This window comes from Cyanistes caeruleus, chromosome 13 (genome assembly GCF_971803275.1).
Source record: "Cyanistes caeruleus chromosome 13, bCyaCae1.hap1.1, whole genome shotgun sequence".
Classification (NCBI taxonomy): Eukaryota; Metazoa; Chordata; class Aves; order Passeriformes; family Paridae; genus Cyanistes; species Cyanistes caeruleus.
The window spans coordinates 20,596,285-20,605,867 of record NC_141713.1 but is presented as its reverse complement, the minus strand read 5'-3'; the positions used below and the strand labels follow the sequence as shown (position 1 = coordinate 20,605,867).

The 9,583-nt window shown below is 50.4% G+C and overlaps 1 long non-coding RNA gene across 1 annotated transcript; it reads right to left on the bottom strand.

The window, feature by feature from the left end:
• Nucleotides 1–657: 657 nt before the first annotated feature.
• On the bottom strand, nucleotides 658–9,583 carry LOC147650767 (uncharacterized). The gene is made up of 4 exons (XR_015275779.1): nucleotides 7,820–9,583; nucleotides 4,665–7,725; nucleotides 1,508–4,553; nucleotides 658–1,413 (listed from the first exon to the last, which is right to left on the bottom strand). It is a non-coding gene; the product is annotated as an uncharacterized LOC147650767 (long non-coding RNA).

Below are 9,583 nucleotides of genomic sequence, written 5' to 3'. Positions count from 1 at the left end.
CGTCCTCTTGTGTGCCCGTGAGTAACCTTCCACGTGGATGAAGGAGATTGTGTACAGGACAATTGATTGCGGCATTGCCATTTGGCTTCACTGTCACTCAGTTGAACACGGTCCTTATCTAAGAAGGACTTCCAAGAAATGGCTAGGAGTTTTGGCTGTGAGAGGAGCAGAAAGCACATTTTCTACAGCAAATTGCTAGCTGATGCACTTTCCTCCCTGCCAAAATAGTGATTGCCATTCATCTTCCTGGGAAGAATGTAAAGACCCATTCAGAGATGCCAGGTTCAGCTGGCCTGTGGCTTTGTGTACCTCATTTCACATGTCCAGTTTCAAGGGCCACTAAAAGAGGCTCATGTTTGCCTTGCTACCCACAAGTGCTGTAGGTATTTCCAGGAGAAGAGGGAAAACATCGCTGTCCTGTGGTGTGGTAGAAATGCCACCACAACTGTGATTGTGTGAGCAAAGCCAGCCAGTGCTTTTTGGGGCAGCAGCAGCAGCGGAGAGTGTGGCAGAGCGGTTTTGATACTCATTTTAGAGTCCTGCAAGCATTGTTCCCGAAACAACCCACAGCTTTGCAAATGTGCCCGAAGAAAATGCAAAGAGAACTGGGGAGTGAAAATCAAAGACTGTTTATCTGTAGAAGAAAAGGAACAAGAATGAACTACACCACATATTTACACTGTAAGAATATTGGTAACAACAACAACAACAACAACAACAACAACAACAAACTATAGAACCTATTTACCTGAGAACAGATCTAACAAAACTCTATGAAACGTATTTACAGACAACTTAAACAAACTCTAAAACCTCTATCCTGAACACAACAACTGTAAAACGTATGTACAGCAGGGTGGCATCTGTGTCTGTGATGTCCCTAAGTCCCGGAAGGAAAAACAAGTAGCACGGTCAGTGCAGTCAGGCACGGAAGGGTGTTCCATGTGCTGCCGGGCTGGGACACTGGCCCAGTGGGACTCTGCTGCCAGAAGGGAGCCTGGCTGGGGGCTGTGGCCCAGGCACTGGAACAGGGCTTGTGTGACCCACAGCAAGCCCAGGCCAGGCCAGGGATGGCCAGCAGAATCCAGTGCATGGGCTAGCGTGTCCCTGAGCAGGGAGTGCCCAGCCCGGCCCCAGGCTGGCAGCAGGGGACCCACTCTGCTTGTGGGGAGCACCTGCCTGTTCTGCTGCTGGCATCGGTCTTCATCCCAAGACCATGTCTTCCTCCTTGTCTTTTAGATCAGTATCCATCTCTTCAATAGAATCTTTCGTTTCCACCTCCATCTCTTCCTCTGTCTCGTACATGTCCACATCCATCTCTTCCTCTCCAGTATCCTCTCCGTCCACTTCCATGGCTTCTTCTCTATCAGTCTGTGTATCGACGTCCGTCTCCTCCTCTCTGTCTGTGCCAGCCTGCAGAGGTAGCAAAATTTCCCACCCTGTCCCACAGAGCTCCAGCCCAGCCAGGCAGCTGCGGGGTGTCCGCCTCCGTGGAATAGTGCCATACCTCTTTTGGAACAAATGCAGACATCCTGCAGGGATGGAGAGCAAAATCCAAGCGATGGGGAGCTTTGGGGACTGCTGGGGGAATCAGGGAGCAGGTGGCAACAAGGTGACAGGGGTAGGCTTGGAGCAGGGTGAATGAAGAGCGTGCTGGCACAAGGAGCCAAGGGTTGTGTTGTGGCCGTTGCTGGATGCTGGAAGTTCTAGCTGGAGCGTGCACTGTGACATCACCGCCAGGAGTTCAGGCCCAGGCTGAAGTGGACAACGGAGACCGTAGAATGAATGACGGAATCCCTGGGTGCTTGGGCTTGGAAGGGACCCTAAAGACCATCTTGTTCCAAGCGGAGCGATCTTCGCCCAGAATAGGTTGCTCAGAGCCCCGCTCCCAGCTGGCCTTGGATGTTGCCAAGGATGGAGCATCCCCAGCCTCTGTGCACAGCCTGGGCCAGTGGCCCAGCAGCCGGAGTGGAAAAGAGCAGCTTCATTAGATCCAACTTCAAGCTCACTCCTGCAGTTGAAAGGCTTCTCCTGTCTGTGCCCATCTTTCCTAGAGCTGCAGGGAGGCCTCGCCAGCCCCCTTCTCTTTCCAGGCTGAGCATCCCCAGCCCCACACGGACAGCAGTCCGATGCGTGGCAGTCAAGGCTAAAGGGTAGCAAATGGCTACATCAGGAAGTGAGAGATGGAAGCTTTTGGAGATGGAAGCTTTACCTCTAAATGTAGAAAAGAAAGAGAAGTGGAGGGGGAAATGGTGGGACTCTGGCTCTGTTCTAACTGGCGAAGATTTTCTTTTCTTCTTTTCTGTCGTGCTAACCCAAGTTTTGTTGTTTGAAAGGAGGTTTAGCAAAATATCCATCGTCTTCTCCACTGCTGAAACACTGAACAACATCTGGGCAGGCTGAGGATGCAGAGCAAAACCTGCAAATATCTACTGCTGATCGTGATCCTGGGGAATGCAGCTAAAGCCAGCCAAAAGCAATTTCTGGAAAGTCAAGCCTGCTTTACGTTTTCTGGAGTTTGCTTGTGCCAACTTCACCAGTCATTTCTAAAAAAGGAAAAGAAACTCCAAGCAAAACAGAGAAAAACACAAAGAAACCAACCCAAAGAAACCAATCAAACAAACAGAGAAAACACCCCCAATCAAACCAAAGGCAATGAGAAGTTAGGACTAGTTGTAAGGATATCACAGCAGGCGAATGGCTGCTTCCTACTTGGATCACCATCCAAAGCCACCTAGAACAACTTCTCCAAAACATATCCAACAGGAGAAATGGAAAAAATGATCCATGGCAGCTCTGCATTGTGGTGAAGGATGAGCATGCAGTGGTCCAGATGCAGCATTGCCCACCCTCCAGGCTGCTGTTTGCTCTGCTGAAAGACTCTTGCAGGACTGTGGCCCCTCTCCGTGCAATGGAAATCATTGCCACAGCTCTCAGTTGAGGCACTGGCATTTCCAGAGCCAGATTCAGGCACAATCCTACTGCCTGCTGAGCATCTGGGAAAGGTGCTGAGCATCTTCAGGCCTAGAAGCACAAAAGAGCTCAGGCTCTCCCCGAACTGGGTTTTCAGGGCAGCTTTCCATATCTCTGCAAGATTTCTTCATCCCTCAACACGTCTGACTTTATGTCCAACGATGCATTTGGGTTTCTTCCGTCCTCTTGTGTGCCCGTGGGTAACCTTCCACGTGGATGAAGGAGATTGTGTACAGGACAATTGATTGCGGCATTGCCATTTGGCTTCACTGTCACTCAGTTGAACACGGTCCTTATCTAAGAAGGACTTCCAAGAAATGGCTAGGAGTTTTGGCTGTGAGAGGAGCAGAAAGCACATTTTCTACAGCAAATTGCTAGCTGATGCACTTTCCTCCCTGCCAAAATAGTGATTGCCATTCATCTTCCTGGGAAGAATGTAAAGACCCATTCAGAGATGCCAGGTTCAGCTGGCCTGTGGCTTTGTGTACCTCATTTCACATGTCCAGTTTCAAGGGCCACTAAAAGAGGCTCATGTTTGCCTTGCTACCCACAAGTGCTGTAGGTATTTCCAGGAGAAGAGGGAAAACATCGCTGTCCTGTGGTGTGGTAGAAATGCCACCACAACTGTGATTGTGTGAGCAAAGCCAGCCAGTGCTTTTTGGGGCAGCAGCAGCAGCGGAGAGTGTGGCAGAGCGGTTTTGATACTCTTTTTAGAGTCCTGCAAGCATTGTTCCCGAAACAACCCACAGCTTTGCAAATGTGCCCGAAGAAAATGCAAAGAGAACTGGGGTGTGAAAATCAAAGACTGTTTATCTGTAGAAGAAAAGGAACAAGAATGAACTACACCACATATTTACACTGTAAGAATATTGGTAACAACAACAACAACAACAACAAACTATAGAACCTATTTACCTGAGAAGAGATCTAACAAAACTCTATGAAACGTATTTACAGACAACTTAAACAAACTCTAAAACCTCTATCCTGAACACAACAACTGTAAAACGTATGTACAGCAGGGTGGCATCTGTGTCTGTGATGTCCCTAAGTCCCGGAAGGAAAAACAAGTAGCACGGTCAGTGCAGTCAGGCACGGAAGGGTGTTCCATGTGCTGCCGGGCTGGGACACTGGCCCAGTGGGACTCTGCTGCCAGAAGGGAGCCTGGCTGGGGGCTGTGGCCCAGGCACTGGAACAGGGCTTGTGTGACCCACAGCAAGCCCAGGAGAGGCCAGGGATGGCCAGCAGAATCCAGTGCATGGGCTAGCGTGTCCCTGAGCAGGGAGTGCCCAGCCCGGCCCCAGGCTGGCAGCAGGGGACCCACTCTGCTTGTGGGGAGCACCTGCCTGTTCTGCTGCTGGCATCGGTCTTCATCCCAAGACCATGTCTTCCTCCTTGTCTTTTAGATCAGTATCCATCTCTTCAATAGAATCTTTCGTTTCCACCTCCATCTCTTCCTCTGTCTCGTACATGTCCACATCCATCTCTTCCTCTCCAGTATCCTCTCCGTCCACTTCCATGGCTTCTTCTCTATCAGTCTGTGTATCGACGTTTGTCTCCTCCTCTCCGTCTGTGCCAGCCTGCAGAGGTAGCAAAATTTCAGCGTGGGGTCCCTTTCCCACCCTGTCCCACAGAGCTCCAGCCCAGCCAGGCAGCTGCGGGGTGTCCGCCTCCGTGGAATAGTCCCATACCTCTTTTGGAACAAATGCAGACATCCTGCAGGGATGGAGAGCAAAATCCAAGCGATGGGGAGCTTTGGGGACTGCTGGGGGAATCAGGGAGCAGGTGGCAACAAGGTGACAGGGGTAGGCTTGGAGCAGGGTGAATGAAGAGCGTGCTGGCACAAGGAGCCAAGGGTTGTGTTGTGGCCGTTGCTGGATGCTGGAAGTTCTAGCTGGAGCGTGCACTGTGACATCACCGCCAGGAGTTCAGGCCCAGGCTGAAGTGGACAACGGAGACCGTAGAATGAATGACGGAATCCCTGGGTGCTTGGGCTTGGAAGGGACCCTAAAGACCATCTTGTTCCAAGCGGAGCAATCTTCGCCCAGAATAGGTTGCTCAGAGCCCCGCTCCCAGCTGGCCTTGGATGTTGCCAAGGATGGAGCATCCCCAGCCTCTGTGCACAGCCTGGGCCAGTGGCCCAGCAGCCGGAGTGGAAAAGAGCAGCTTCATTAGATCCAACTTCAAGCTCACTCCTGCAGTTGAAAGGCTTCTCCTGTCTGTGCCCATCTTTCCTAGAGCTGCAGGGAGGCCTCGCCAGCCCCCTTCTCTTTCCAGGCTGTGCATCCCCAGCCCCACACGGACAGCAGTCCGATGCGTGGCAGTCAAGGCTAAAGGGTAGCAAATGGCTACATCAGGAAGTGAGAGATGGAAGCTTTTGGAGATGGAAGCTTTACCTCTAAATGTAGAAAAGAAAGAGAAGTGGAGGGGGAAATGGTGGGACTCTGGCTCTGTTCTAACTGGCGAAGATTTTCTTTTCTTCTTTTCTGTCGTGCTAACCCAAGTTTTGTTGTTTGAAAGGAGGTTTAGCAAAATATCCATCTTCTTCTCCACTGCTGAAACACTGAACAACATCTGGGCAGGCTGAGGATGCAGAGCAAAACCTGCAAATATCTACTGCTGATCGTGATCCTGGGGAATGCAGCTAAAGCCAGCCAAAAGCAATTTCTGGAAAGTCAAGCCTGCTTTACGTTTTCTGGAGTTTGGTTGTGCCAACTTCACCAGTCATTTCTAAAAAAGGAAAAGAAACTCCAAGCAAAACAGAGAAAAACACAAAGAAACCAACCCAAAGAAACCAATCAAACAAACAGATAAAACACCCCCAATCAAACCAAAGGCAATGAGAAGTTAGGACTAGTTGTAAGGATATCACAGCAGGCGAATGGCTGCTTCCTACTTGGATCACCATCCAAAGCCACCTAGAACAACTTCTCCAAAACATATCCAACAGGAGAAATGGAAAAAGTGATCCATGGCAGCTCTGCATTGTGGTGAAGGATGAGCATGCAGTGGTCCAGATGCAGCATTGCCCACCCTCCAGGCTGCTGTTTGCTCTGCTGAAAGACTCTTGCAGGACTGTGGCCCCTCTCCATGCAATGGAAATCATTGCCACAGCTCTCAGTTGAGGCACTGGCATTTCCAGAGCCAGATTCAGGCACAATCCTACTGCCTGCTGAGCAGCATCTGGGAAAGGTGCTGAGCATCTTCAGGCCTAGAAGCACAAAAGAGCTCAGGCTCTCCCCGAACTGGGTTTTCAGGGCAGCTTTCCATATCTCTGCAAGATTTCTTCATCCCTCAACACGTCTGACTTTATGTCCAACGATGCATTTGGGTTTCTTCCGTCCTCTTGTGTGCCCGTGAGTAACCTTCCACGTGGATGAAGGAGATTGTGTACAGGACAATTGATTGCGGCATTGCCATTTGGCTTCACTGTCACTCAGTTGAACACGGTCCTTATCTAAGAAGGACTTCCAAGAAATGGCTAGGAGTTTTGGCTGTGAGAGGAGCAGAAAGCACATTTTCTACAGCAAATTGCTAGCTGATGCACTTTCCTCCCTGCCAAAATAGTGATTGCCATTCATCTTCCTGGGAAGAATGTAAAGACCCATTCAGAGATGCCAGGTTCAGCTGGCCTGTGGCTTTGTGTACCTCATTTCACATGTCCAGTTTCAAGGGCCACTAAAAGAGGCTCATGTTTGCCTTGCTACCCACAAGTGCTGTAGGTATTTCCAGGAGAAGAGGGAAAACATCGCTGTCCTGTGGTGTGGTAGAAATGCCACCACAACTGTGATTGTGTGAGCAAAGCCAGCCAGTGCTTTTTGGGGCAGCAGCAGCAGCGGAGAGTGTGGCAGAGCGGTTTTGATACTCTTTTTAGAGTCCTGCAAGCATTGTTCCCGAAACAACCCACAGCTTTGCAAATGTGCCCGAAGAAAATGCAAAGAGAACTGGGGAGTGAAAATCAAAGACTGTTTATCTGTAGAAGAAAAGGAACAAGAATGAACTACACCACATATTTACACTGTAAGAATATTGGTAACAACAACAACAACAACAACAACAACAACAACAAACTATAGAACCTATTTACCTGAGAACAGATCTAACAAAACTCTATGAAACGTATTTACAGACAACTTAAACAAACTCTAAAACCTCTATCCTGAACACAACAACTGTAAAACGTATGTACAGCAGGGTGGCATCTGTGTCTGTGATGTCCCTAAGTCCCGGAAGGAAAAACAAGTAGCACGGTCAGTGCAGTCAGGCACGGAAGGGTGTTCCATGTGCTGCCGGGCTGGGACACTGGCCCAGTGGGACTCTGCTGCCAGAAGGGAGCCTGGCTGGGGGCTGTGGCCCAGGCACTGGAACAGGGCTTGTGTGACCCACAGCAAGCCCAGGCCAGGCCAGGGATGGCCAGCAGAATCCAGTGCATGGGCTAGCGTGTCCCTGAGCAGGGAGTGCCCAGCCCGGCCCCAGGCTGGCAGCAGGGGACCCACTCTGCTTGTGGGGAGCACCTGCCTGTTCTGCTGCTGGCATCGGTCTTCATCCCAAGACCATGTCTTCCTCCTTGTCTTTTAGATCAGTATCCATCTCTTCAATAGAATCTTTCGTTTCCACCTCCATCTCTTCCTCTGTCTCGTACATGTCCACATCCATCTCTTCCTCTCCAGTATCCTCTCCGTCCACTTCCATGGCTTCTTCTCTATCAGTCTGTGTATCGACGTCCGTCTCCTCCTCTCTGTCTGTGCCAGCCTGCAGAGGTAGCAAAATTTCCCACCCTGTCCCACAGAGCTCCAGCCCAGCCAGGCAGCTGCGGGGTGTCCGCCTCCGTGGAATAGTCCCATACCTCTTTTGGAACAAATGCAGACATCCTGCAGGGATGGAGAGCAAAATCCAAGCGATGGGGAGCTTTGGGGACTGCTGGGGGAATCAGGGAGCAGGTGGCAACAAGGTGACAGGGGTAGGCTTGGAGCAGGGTGAATGAAGAGCGTGCTGGCACAAGGAGCCAAGGGTTGTGTTGTGGCCGTTGCTGGATGCTGGAAGTTCTAGCTGGAGCGTGCACTGTGACATCACCGCCAGGAGTTCAGGCCCAGGCTGAAGTGGACAACGGAGACCGTAGAATGAATGACGGAATCCCTGGGTGCTTGGGCTTGGAAGGGACCCTAAAGACCATCTTGTTCCAAGCGGAGCGATCTTCGCCCAGAATAGGTTGCTCAGAGCCCCGCTCCCAGCTGGCCTTGGATGTTGCCAAGGATGGAGCATCCCCAGCCTCTGTGCACAGCCTGGGCCAGTGGCCCAGCAGCCGGAGTGGAAAAGAGCAGCTTCATTAGATCCAACTTCAAGCTCACTCCTGCAGTTGAAAGGCTTCTCCTGTCTGTGCCCATCTTTCCTAGAGCTGCAGGGAGGCCTCGCCAGCCCCCTTCTCTTTCCAGGCTGAGCATCCCCAGCCCCACACGGACAGCAGTCCGATGCGTGGCAGTCAAGGCTAAAGGGTAGCAAATGGCTACATCAGGAAGTGAGAGATGGAAGCTTTTGGAGATGGAAGCTTTACCTCTAAATGTAGAAAAGAAAGAGAAGTGGAGGGGGAAATGGTGGGACTCTGGCTCTGTTCTAACTGGCGAAGATTTTCTTTTCTTCTTTTCTGTCGTGCTAACCCAAGTTTTGTTGTTTGAAAGGAGGTTTAGCAAAATATCCATCGTCTTCTCCACTGCTGAAACACTGAACAACATCTGGGCAGGCTGAGGATGCAGAGCAAAACCTGCAAATATCTACTGCTGATCGTGATCCTGGGGAATGCAGCTAAAGCCAGCCAAAAGCAATTTCTGGAAAGTCAAGCCTGCTTTACGTTTTCTGGAGTTTGCTTGTGCCAACTTCACCAGTCATTTCTAAAAAAGGAAAAGAAACTCCAAGCAAAACAGAGAAAAACACAAAGAAACCAACCCAAAGAAACCAATCAAACAAACAGAGAAAACACCCCCAATCAAACCAAAGGCAATGAGAAGTTAGGACTAGTTGTAAGGATATCACAGCAGGCGAATGGCTGCTTCCTACTTGGATCACCATCCAAAGCCACCTAGAACAACTTCTCCAAAACATATCCAACAGGAGAAATGGAAAAAATGATCCATGGCAGCTCTGCATTGTGGTGAAGGATGAGCATGCAGTGGTCCAGATGCAGCATTGCCCACCCTCCAGGCTGCTGTTTGCTCTGCTGAAAGACTCTTGCAGGACTGTGGCCCCTCTCCGTGCAATGGAAATCATTGCCACAGCTCTCAGTTGAGGCACTGGCATTTCCAGAGCCAGATTCAGGCACAATCCTACTGCCTGCTGAGCATCTGGGAAAGGTGCTGAGCATCTTCAGGCCTAGAAGCACAAAAGAGCTCAGGCTCTCCCCGAACTGGGTTTTCAGGGCAGCTTTCCATATCTCTGCAAGATTTCTTCATCCCTCAACACGTCTGACTTTATGTCCAACGATGCATTTGGGTTTCTTCCGTCCTCTTGTGTGCCCGTGGGTAACCTTCCACGTGGATGAAGGAGATTGTGTATAGGACAATTGATTGCGGCATTGCCATTTGGCTTCACTGTCACTCAGTTGAACACGGTCCTTATC